This window comes from Narcine bancroftii, chromosome 11 (genome assembly GCF_036971445.1).
Source record: "Narcine bancroftii isolate sNarBan1 chromosome 11, sNarBan1.hap1, whole genome shotgun sequence".
Taxonomy (NCBI): Eukaryota; Metazoa; Chordata; class Chondrichthyes; order Torpediniformes; family Narcinidae; genus Narcine; species Narcine bancroftii.
The window spans coordinates 57667226-57679421 of record NC_091479.1 but is presented as its reverse complement, the minus strand read 5'-3'; the positions used below and the strand labels follow the sequence as shown (position 1 = coordinate 57679421).

Genomic DNA, 12196 nt, shown 5'->3' with positions numbered 1-12196 from the left:
GGGTGCCTCACGTGCTCGGTACGGCAGTTGCTGCCGTTTCCATCTGTACTTTCATCACCGGCAATTCATCTTTGGACACAAAACAAACAACAGTGTTTCAAGGCAATTAGGGAAAATCAATTTGATGTAAACGGAAAATCAGAATTTCTTCTCCTCACCTCATTCCTATGCCACACATCGATGTGAAAATCCTAATAATATGTCAGTACATTGTCAAGGCCACATCTAATGTGAAGCTGGATGCTGTTTGAAATGGCCATTCCAGCATTAAAAACGTTTTGACAATCTAATGCACGTGAAAAAGAGTCGCTCTCCTGACTTACCGGGGACTGCAAATATTGCCAATGCAGGATAGTATATCCTCCCGATCTCATGAGTGACTTTAAGTATCTTCCCAAATTTACCTCCCATCCTATTACCTACAGCTTCCAAATACTTACCTGACTGTAAATTTGTGTAGTGAAAGCACCCTTTTTAACAAGAAATTAAATCCCGCCTGTGGGAATATTAGGTGGAATGTGGTTGTGTTCATCAGTTAAGATGAGCACATTTCTTTAATTAATCGGATGAACGTTTCTAATAATACATTGAAGTGATTATGACATATTTTTTTCTGATGAAACTCACCAGTTTTTCAGTGCAGAGTAAATCAAATTTCTCCAACCAAGTATTTGCCCTCTCTGAACAGCACCTCAATATCTTTAAATTCTAATTTCTGCTTTATCTGTCTGATGAAATGAATGAGTGAATTTAAGACAAAATCTGAATAGTTGCCTGTCTAGTCTCATATTTTGTCGAGTTTCATATTTTTCTGCACACATAGGTCACTGGCACAGCCGCACATTGACCAATGCAATGAACGAACCAAGTCATTACCGAATAAATGCACAAGGCTCCACCGACTCCGCCAACCATAACAGCAACAACATCTATTTAACTTTTGTTACGGAGTTCAGAGGACCCCCCAAAACCAGCAGCAATAGATATGCACCACAACACAGGCTTACTTGATCAAAAGTAGGTTTTTAAATTATAATTGAACAAGAAAACAGAATTAAACTTTAACTTATTACTTAATCTACTTACTTAACCTACCTATCCCTCTAATACTAAGCGCAGGCGTGTGTAATATATTTTGAAGATTAGAAAAGTTCTTTGGATCACATTCCAATCTCGCTGGTTGCAGGCAATTCGTGTACTGTGAACAGAGGTTAGTACTAACAAAGTTTACCAGTCTTTGGTACTTAACAGGCAAATAGTTACCACTCAGGAGGGTTCATGCTGATTTTCAGACAGAGATTCCTTTTGTTACAGGACATCCGTGCATGATTACTTTCCAATCAGTCTTGATGACGAAACTTTTCCGCCTCAGTGTTCTCCAGATGTTCCACTTTCTTTCGGGGCACCTCAGAGAGCTATACTTTTCCTTTGACCAATCAGCCTTTTATTCTTCTGGAACGGATTACTATGTTTCTCTTTCCTGTTTCACTCTCTCCCTCTCTGAAAGCAACACTATTCTGCCTCTGCCTGCAAAAATCACATGCCCTCCCAGACAAGCTGATGCGGTTCCTACTTGGTTGCATTTTTACATAAAGGTTTCTTCAAAAGAACTGCAAATATTCTGTGTTTTATAATTTGTGCGGAGAAGCTGCTTAGCAATTCCTCCAAAACCATCTCAAAATACCATGTCACACCATGTCCCCCTATAAAGGTACTCTTAACTCTTGAGTTAAAATTCAGTTATAACTAAACTGTCTTAAAATTACTAAAGAGATAACAATACACAATATAACATGGTATAATACAATAATTCAATTTTGAAAGTATTTTTATATACAATCAATTTTAACATTTTGACAAACAATAAGCAATCACATTATTTACACCACTGATATGGTTAATATGCAGACCATATTCTTGGAATGTTGTACAGGAAACACTCTAAACGAATGTAAATTTCCAGGATGATTTCAGATATATCACAGGGACAAGAAATGAAAAATGACTTCCCCATTCTTAACGAAAGGGTATGTATTCCTTCGAATGTAAATGTTTCATTGTTGATTGAAATCGATTTTAAGCCTGGACAGGTGAAATGAGTTCTGATTCAAACTCGCTAAAGCGGAAACCAAGTAATCCAGATGTGTAAAGTAAATGACAACTCTCATCGTTCCATGCATTACTTTCTCTTTTACATATAACCATGAGAGTCAAGTCTACGATAACAGCAGATTAATAAAACTGAAGAGTGCAGAAAAAGTTGACTTGGATGTTTCTGGGATTTGAGTTTGAGGAAATGAGGTGTAAAGAGAAAGTTTGAACTGCATGGGGCATCATGCAATAAGAGCGCCAAAAGTTTAGAGCAGATTTTAGAATTAAAATCAGTTTCCTTGACAAAACAAAATGTATCAGTAACTTTGTTGTTTCTTGGAACCAGTATTGTGCTGCAAGCAATGTGTGAAATTACTTTAATTTACAGGTCTTTAAATAATCTTTTTTTTTTACATTGAAGTGCGAAACAGAGTAAAGTAATTACTGTAATGTCCATATTCCGATCATAGTTGCCCATGTTGGAGTTGAAAAATTTGGTTCTGTGACTTTGAGTGTGTGTCTTCAGTCTCTTGTAGCAATATCCTGATTGTAGCAGTGATGAAACGGCATTGTATCGGTGATGAGGGACTGGGTGACAGAGGACGCTTTCGAAATGCAACACATCTTGAAAAATTGAGAGTGAATAATTTTCTCGTTATGGCGCCACCTCGTGTATAACTTCTGTCGCCTTCACTTTTACAGTGGAACTTACTTAGCAGATTTGAACGAGATAAACAAATTTATTTGAGTTATAATTCAAGAACGTACAAGACGGGTTTCCCATTGAGGTTTGATGAAATATAAGCTAGGGGATACGATTTAAGGGCGGAACGAGAGAGGTTTAGTGTTAATATTATTGGAACATTTTTCTCACAGTGAGTGGTGGGCGTGTGAACTTTCTGTCTGAAAAAGTACTATTTGCCGAGTAAATTTTAACATACAACAAAATGTGGTTCATTATATGCGTGCGAGGTGTATATAGGGATGAAATGACTGCAGGACAGTGGTATGAGGGTCCAACGATGCGCTAGGGTCTATAATAGTCCAAGGGCCCGAGTACTGTCCACTCTTATTCTGTGGATCTAAAACAGAATTTGAAATGTCGTGGACAATGTCCGTTTTTATCTGATTCGCCTTGAAACCTGTAAAAGGGCGATCATATATAATCACAGGTCAGAATTAGGACATGAGTCGCACCATTCCTATGTGGTTTATCACACGTCCTAAAGACATCCAAGATTGTTCTTCTCACCTCCCCATCAACTATCCCCGACTCCACAGTACTTGTTATAGAGGCATATTGAACAATGCACCAATTCGTTTGAAATGAAGAAATTCAGAATAGAAGAGGATGGGTATAATGGATATGCAGTGTGCTGAAAGGGGAGGAGTGGCATTTCTTATCAGGGGAATATTTTACAGCTGTGCACAAGCAAAACAAACCAGAGAGATGAGACTATCAGCTGAAGCTGGGGAACAGGAAATGTGTCACCACACTCCACATGTTAAGGACTTAACAAAATCTTTTAAATCAACATTAATAACTGCTATTCCAAAAAAAGGAAAGCTTCAATATATTCGGACAATTCGTGTTTCCCAAGCAGAGGTTTGTCATATACTGTGCCCAATCTCACCAATGCATCAGGCATCAGGGAAGCAATCAAATAATGTTCAAGATTATTGTTCAGCGATCGTATTACACGTGTCGCACTTTCCCCGCCAACAATATGCATATATCATACACTTCTTCAAGTGGTTTGCTAACTTTGGTAAAACTTTCAGATCCTCTCTTCATCTTGCTGAAGTTTTTATTCTTTTTCCCTTGAGCCATCATGAGCTTTTTCCTCCTTTTATTTCTATCTCTTTCGTTTTTAACTATTTCGAGGAAGCAAGGTTTTCCAGCCTGACGTACCCAAATGAGCTGATATTTGATAGATGTATTCAAAATAATGACCGCGATAGACTGATTGGATTTAAAAGGGCTTTTTACACTGAGGATTTGTGAGAAACAAACAAGAAGACGTGGATTCAGGCTAAAAGGGGCCATGTTTTGAGAGAACATGAGTGGGCAATACTTAACATAAAGAGTGTTAGAAGTTTGGAACGCTGAAGTAGCTGCGAATATGAATGCGGGCTCAATTTTAATATTTAGTAAGTATTTGGACAGTTGAATGAACGGGAAATATATAGAGGGCTATGGACCGGGTACTGGTCAATGGGAATCTAAAATATAATGCTTCTGAACGGACTAGCAGGGCTAACGGCGCCAGTTCAGTTTCTCTACTGTAATGTTCTATGATTCTTTTTAATTTCTTCATACTGAGAAGAGTGGGAGTATGGTACGACCTTCCATTTAAAGTGGTGAATGCGAACTAATTTTAATATTTATATATATTATATATTGTCTCCGCTCCATCCTCAACATCCATTGGAGCGCTCACACCCCTAACGTCGAGGTACTCGAGATGGCAGAGGTCGACAGCATCGAGTCCACACTGCTGAAGATCCAGCTGCGCTGGATGGGTCACGTCTCCAGAATGGAGGACCATCGCCTTCCCAAGATCGTATTATATGGCGAGCTCTCCACTGGCCACCGTGACAGAAGTGCACCAAAGAAAAGGTACAAGGACTGCCTAAAGAAATCTCTTGGTGCCTGCCACATTGACCACCGCCAGTGGGCTGATAACGCCTCAAACCGTGCATCTTGGCGCCTCACAGTTTGGCGGGCAGCAGCCTCCTTTGAAGAAGACCGCAGAGCCCACCTCACTGACAAAAGGCAAAGGAGGAAAAACCCAACACCCAACCCCAACCAACCAATTTTCCCTTGCAACCGCTGCAATCGTGTCTGCCTGTCCCGCATCGGACTGGTCAGCCACAAACGAGCCTGCAGCTGACGTGGACTTTTTTACCCCCTCCATAAATCTTCGTCCGCGAAGCCAAGCCAAAGAAGAAGATATTACATTTATATATATTAAATTTTAATATATGTAAAGATACATGGATGAGAATTAAATGAAGATGTGTCTACAGGGTTCAACTCAGAGGCACCAGACCGTATAATATTTAGGCATAGGTTATAATGATGAACAGATTTCTTTTCCTGTGCTGTATAGTTATATGGATCTAGTTCTCTGTTGTTCTGTGAAATATTGAATATCTATCTATCTATCTATCTATCTATCTATCTATCTATCTATCTATCTTGAAACATATATCCCATAATGTTCCATTGTTCTATCGTCGCTATATGGATTGGTACATTATAAAAATATGCAAATTATAGGAGAAATACATGCCGTTCTGCATTGTTGGAGTGTTAGACCATTGACGCGGAGCGAGCGGCTAAATATTGAATAGTTTATTTAAAGTTCCCATCACTGAACACAACGCATGATGAACAAATCATATTAAGGACGGGAGAGTTTGTTTCCACCGCTCGGTCCTCACCTGATTTACCATTAATCAACGATATTTATTGGGTGCATAGGCGGCAAGTTGAGCGTAGCAGTTAACGGTTAGTGCCACGCTGTTACGCGGGTCTCTTCGACACTGAATGGGTTTAATGCGGCTAGTTGTGCATCCTCCAACCTTTCAAAATGTGCTTGGACCGAAAGGGCATGATACCGTGCTGCATGATTTAATGTTATTTTAAATAAGAGCCGACGTTTCTTGTGTAAGAAACGAGCAGCAATAGGTACGGAAACAGAAAGTGTTTAATTTTAAAACCTAATTTAATTTTTACTCAAAAATTATAATATTAACTTTTAAACTATCCTTAATGCATATATGTGCCAAGATGGGGTGACTAAATTACTTAATGTAAGATATAGTGTGCTTTTTTAACTTTATTTAAAACGTTTAAAAACAAAATAAAACCATTACAAAAAGAAAATTTATACAATACAAATAATAACATACACCCTTCATCCCTCCCTCAGCCAGCCCACTCAAGGGGAGCCAAAAAACATAAAATATATCGAGAATTTTAAGGTATTTCTAAACTCATATAATCCAAATAAGGCGACCACATTTTAATAAAAGCAGAATAGTAATCATATAAATTATATTTTGTTTATCCCATATAATGCAAGATCTCAATTCATCATGCCAACGAACTTTATTAATTTCTACATTATCTTTCTAAGTAACTGCTACACATTTTCATGCCACTGATAATGATAAACGAACAAAATCTATCAGAAACCTATCCAACCCCAAACCCGTCAAAGAAACCATATAACCCATCTAAAAATCTCTGGGTCTAATGGTAGTTTAATTTTAAATAATTTCGCCAAAATTATCATAGTTTTTCCCCAAATGTTTGTACGCTATCACAAGAGCAAACTGCATGAAAAAGTTCCAATATCTAAAACAGAGATCCAGATTACTAAATCCATACTTTTTCAGTTTCTCAGGAGTCAAATATACCTGATGCAAAAATTATAATTAACCAATACACACCTTACATTAGTCAATTTAATTACCCCCTCATGACACATAACTTCCCAGTCCTCTTGGTGTATATCATATGTTAAATCACTTCCCAATTTGGTTTCTCCATGGTCTTTTGTAACAACTGATACATTTCTGAAATAACGCTCTCCTTGGAATAGAGGAAAACAAAGATTCAAATTTCATTAACTCAGGTAAACTCATATCCTTTCCATAATAATCCCTCATCAAAGCTCTAAGTTGATAAGACACAAATAAATAATTTCTTGGTATTCCAAATTTCTCCCTCAATCGATTAAAAGAAAGAAACTATCCCTCTTCAAAACAATCCTGAATCACTTTTACACCATAGAATGCCATATCTTTAAATACCTGTTAAACATTGAAAAAAAATCTGATTTTGCATTGATAATTTACCATTTGTACTTATAACATTATTTCTTCAGTAAATGCTTTATACCGGCATATCTTATCCCTGCAATAAACACAAATTCCAATTTTGTATAAATTGATGAACATCAAATACATGAATACAAGCTAATTCCTCCTTAGCCCAACTATTAGGCTAATTAATATCCATCATTCTGCTAACAAACTTGAACTGTGCAGCTTCATAGTGATTTTGAAAATGTGGCAGCTGAGGTCCACCTAATGCATACTTCCATGTCTACATATGGAAAGCTACATCAGCTAGTTTTCTCTTCCATAAAAAATTCCTCAGCACTCTGTTCAAATCTTGAAAATACCCTTTGGAAATAAACATGGAATTGACTGAAATAAATACTGAATATGGGGAAAATATTAATTTTAATACAATTTACTCAACCTATTAAAGTTAATGTAAGATCCGTCCATTTGATCAAATCCATTTTAATTTTTTTCAATAAAGGTACATAATTTAATTTATATTTAATTAAAATATTTAATTTATCAGACCATCTTAATTTTATGCTATGTTCACTCGCTTCATAATTCCCCTCCACAATTGCAATATAACTCCCCAAATTGAACTAAACATTCTTTAAATATTTCAAAGATTGTTCTGGGTATGTCAAATAAATCAGTACAGCATCAGCAACTAAATTAATCTTATATTGATCATTTGCAACTCTTATCCCTTTAATATTATCATTCTGTCGAATTGCCTGAGCTAATGGTTCAATGACCAATGCAAACAAGGCTGGTGACTTAATGTAAGATATAGTGTGCTTTTTTAACTTTATTTAAAACGTTTAAAAAACAAAATAAAACCATTACAAAAAGAAAATTTATACAATACAAATAATAACATACACCCTTCCTCCCCCCTCAGCCAGCCCACTCAAGGGGAGCCAAAAAACATAAAATATATCGAGAATTTTAAGGTATTTCTAAACTCATATAATCCAAATAAGGTGACCACATTTTAATAAAAGCAGAATAGTAATCATATAAATTATATTTTGTTTATCCCATATAATGCAAGATCTCAATTCATCATGCCAACGAACTATATTAATTTCTACATTATCTTTCTAAGTAATTCGTCACCACTCTAGCAATCGGATTTTTATACAATGGTTTAACCCAACCAGTAAAAAGAGAGTCGAAATTAAACTTCTCCAACACCTTAAAATAAAAAAAAATTCCATTCAACCCAATCAAATGCTTTTTCTGCATCATACAAAACCACGGTTGGGTATAATGCTGCCTGGATGCCTTGATCAACGTTATCAATCTAAGAATATTGTCAGATACACATCTATTCTTAATAAAACCTGCTTGATCTACATGCACTAACTGTGGTAAATATTTACAAGTCTATTTGCCAATACTTTAGCTATTATTTTATAAACCACATTTAATAAAGAAATTGGTCGATATGAGGCTACATTAAATGGATCTCTATCTTTTTTTGAAATCACTGTAATTATCGCACTTGAACAAGATTCTGGTAATAACTGATCATCAGTTATTTGTTGAAGCACTTCCATAAATATAGAAGACAAATCTTCATAAAATAACATAAAATTCTACTGAAAATCCATCATCACCTGGAGACTTTCCATGTGGCATCTCCTATATACTTTCATTAATCTCAAAATCTGTAAATGGAGCTTACAACTCTTTTATTTTTCCTCCCACAAAACCGGCAAATGTAACTTAGATGAAAAGGATTCAATAGAACCGTCATCTTGATTTCCTGCAGAAGTATATAATTTCTGGTAAAATGAATAAAATTGGTCATTAATTTCCTGAGGTTTATAACTATTGAATTCTTATTAACAGGATTAATAGTTCTCGATACTTGTTCCATTTTTAATTGCCAACCTTATGAGCCCTCTCACTTAACACATAATAACGTTGTTTTTAAAATCTTTTAATTAAGCACTCATACTGATACGTTTGTAAAGTATTATAATGTAATTTCAATTTAGCCAATTCTGCTTTCTTATCTTCTGTAACCTTCATCTGAAATTCCATTTGGAATTCGATCATTTTCTTCTCCAAAGCTAAACTTTCTGCCAAATGCTGCTTTTTTACTTTCGTAGAATAACTAATAATTTGACAACGTAAATATGCTTTTAAAGCATCCCACATAACAAAATTACTACAAACTGAATGATCATTTTCAGCCAAAAATAAAGCAATCTCTTCTTTAACAAAAGTAATGAACTCTGGTTTTGTCAATAACATTACATTCAATCTCCACCAATAAGTTGATTGTATCCCTTATGAAACTCTTTCTTCTTTTGGCTTGGCTTCGCGGACGAAGATTTATGGAGGGGGTAAAAAGTCCACGTCAGCTGCAGGCTCGTTTGTGGCTGACCAGTCCGATGCGGGACAGGCAGACACGATTGCAGCGGTTGCAAGGGAAAATTGGTTGGTTGGGGTTGGGTGTTGGGTTTTTCCTCCTTTGCCTTTTGTCAGTGAGGTGGGCTCTGCGGTCTTCTTCAAAGGAGGCTGCTGCCCGCCAAACTGTGAGGCGCCAAGATGCACGGTTTGAGGCGTTATCAGCCCACTGGCGGTGGTCAATGTGGCAGGCACCAAGAGATTTCTTTAGGCAGTCCTTGTACCTTTTCTTTGGTGCACCTCTGTCACGGTGGCCAGTGGAGAGCTCGCCATATAATACGATCTTGGGAAGGCGATGGTCCTCCATTCTGGAGACGTGACCCATCCAGCGCAGCTGGATCTTCAGCAGCGTGGACTCGATGCTGTCGACCTCTGCCATCTCGAGTACCTCGACGTTAGGGGTGTGAGCGCTCCAATGGATGTTGAGGATGGAGCGGAGACAACGCTGGTGGAAGCGTTCTAGGAGCCGTAGGTGGTGCCGGTAGAGGACCCATGATTCGGAGCCGAACAGGAGTGTGGGTATGACAACGGCTCTGTATACGCTTATCTTTGTGAGGTTTTTCAGTTGGTTGTTTTTCCAGACTCTTTTGTGTAGTCTTCCAAAGGCGCTATTTGCCTTGGCGAGTCTGTTGTCTATCTCATTGTCGATCCTTGCATCTGATGAAATGGTGCACCATTTCATCAGATGCTGCACCTTATGAAACTACACAGGATATAAACATCATAGCATGATCAGATATAATCCTACTCTTATATTCAGTCTGCAGTATTCTAGCCTGCAAATGTGCCAAAATCAAACAGAAATCTATTCTAGAAAATGAATCATGCCTGGTAAATAAAATGAAAAGTCATTCTCCGTCAGATTTATTCTCCTCCAAATTTCAACTAACTTGAAATCTTTCATCAAAGATCCCATTTGTACTGCCATGTTTTATTTCCTTATACCTTTCATAGATTTATCCAATAATGGATCCAAAACACAATTAAACCCAATCCAAATATTTTCATTAGCCTGATTTTGTGTTAGAATCATCATCCACATTAGGCGCATAAACATTCAATGGTGACCATGGTTCTGCAAAAAATTCACAATTCACCATCAAACTCCTACCAAAAATCTCCGTAAATGATTCCAACTCAAATGGTACTTTCTTATGAATCAAAATCGCTACACCCAGTGCCTTAGAATTAAAAGAAGAAGCAATCACATATACAATCCAATCTCTCTTCAATTCTCAGTCAAATGTGTATTACATACTGGAACATTTTTAAATGCAGTTTAGCTTCGTGATATTTTGTGAAAAAAATAGCGTACTTTTTAAAACGTTATTTAGGATTAAATTGCCATTAGATCCAGAATTCTTTGCTGGGTTATATTGTTTTACTGACTGGTTTGGGGTTGGATAAGTTTCAGATAGTTCAGCTAGTATTAGCAGCAGCACAGAAGTGTATTGTGATTACTTGTAAAGATGATATAAAAGTAAATATGAATCTTTGGCATAATGAATTGAGATCTTGTGTTTATATGGAATAAATAACATAATTTGCATGGTAATTTTATATTTGTTCAAATGTGGTCATCTTATATGTAATGTATGAGTTTAGAAATATCCTAAGATATTATATAGTCTATGTTTGTAGCTGGTTGATATATGTTTTATTTTTTGCTGAGGGTGGGAGGGCTGGAGGGTTGGTTTATATTATTTTAGTTTAGTTTTATTTTGTTATTATTTTTATGTATTGTTTTTACGTAATTTGAAAATCTTAAATAAAGATTTTAAAAGTTAAGGTTTGATTCTGTTTACATGTTTGGAGATGGTTACAAGCAACTTCTGTTTGGATTGCCATTTGCCTTGGTGAATGTCTATTATTGCTGAGCATTGGGATCCACTGTGCTCGTAACAATTGGAACATATTACAGAAAACTTGCTAGAGAGGTAATAGTAAAAGCACAAGGTAATAATGTCAAAGACTAGAAATGATTATAAGACAGTCTCTGGGGAGATTTAGAATTTCGAGTAGATCTGCGTAAAAGCACTAGTGAGAGCGGAGCATTATCTCCTAAAAAAGGACTTTCGTAATGTAGAGGTGAATGTGATGATATAAAGGGGGTTGTATTATACTGACAGCTTCTCATGTATGGTGTTGCTTGTAATTGGCTATGGCTGGAGATATGCTCCCGCCTACTGGTATAATAGATGTAGATGCTTTCCCACTGGTCAATTTAGTGGTGGCCGAGAATCTGTTAATAAAATTGATATGCAATAGGCATGGAACAGACAAGTGTCATACTCATACTGGGATTTAATGAATATAATTTAAAATATGTAACTATATCTATAATTATTAGATACATTTAGGTCACAACTTGTTATTCAGCTAATGTCCAAACCTTTTGTATAATGGGTTTATTCATTTTCTGTATTTTCTCTTTTCCTTCTCTTTTTACTTTTTTTTCTTGATTCTTTCGTGTGGCAGGGTGTGCGTGGGAGGCGGGAGAAAATGTTAAGGAAGCATGTGTTATGTATTGGTTTTGATTTGTTTGCAATATTTTGCATGTGCGGATTAAATGAAATTTGAAAAATGAATATTGAGACACGGATTTATTACATTTTATAAACTGACGAAATATTTAGAACATTTATGAGACCATTTACAGACATTCGAATTTTTTTCTGCACAAATATCCATCTCATGCAAACAAATACATCACCACTTTCTTCAGCTCCTCTGAATTTTCTCTGTGAGACTCTGTAGATACAATATTGGTGCAGGTGCTGAGAAATTGAAACATAATTGAAAATTGTTGGAAGATATATGT

At 36.4% G+C, this 12196-nt stretch overlaps 1 long non-coding RNA gene across 4 annotated transcripts in view; it reads left to right on the top strand.

Annotated features, from left to right (window-relative positions):
* LOC138745467 (uncharacterized) overlaps window positions 1-12196 on the top strand; it is a 100999-nt gene that overhangs the window by 74570 nt on the left and 14233 nt on the right. The window lies entirely within an intron of this gene.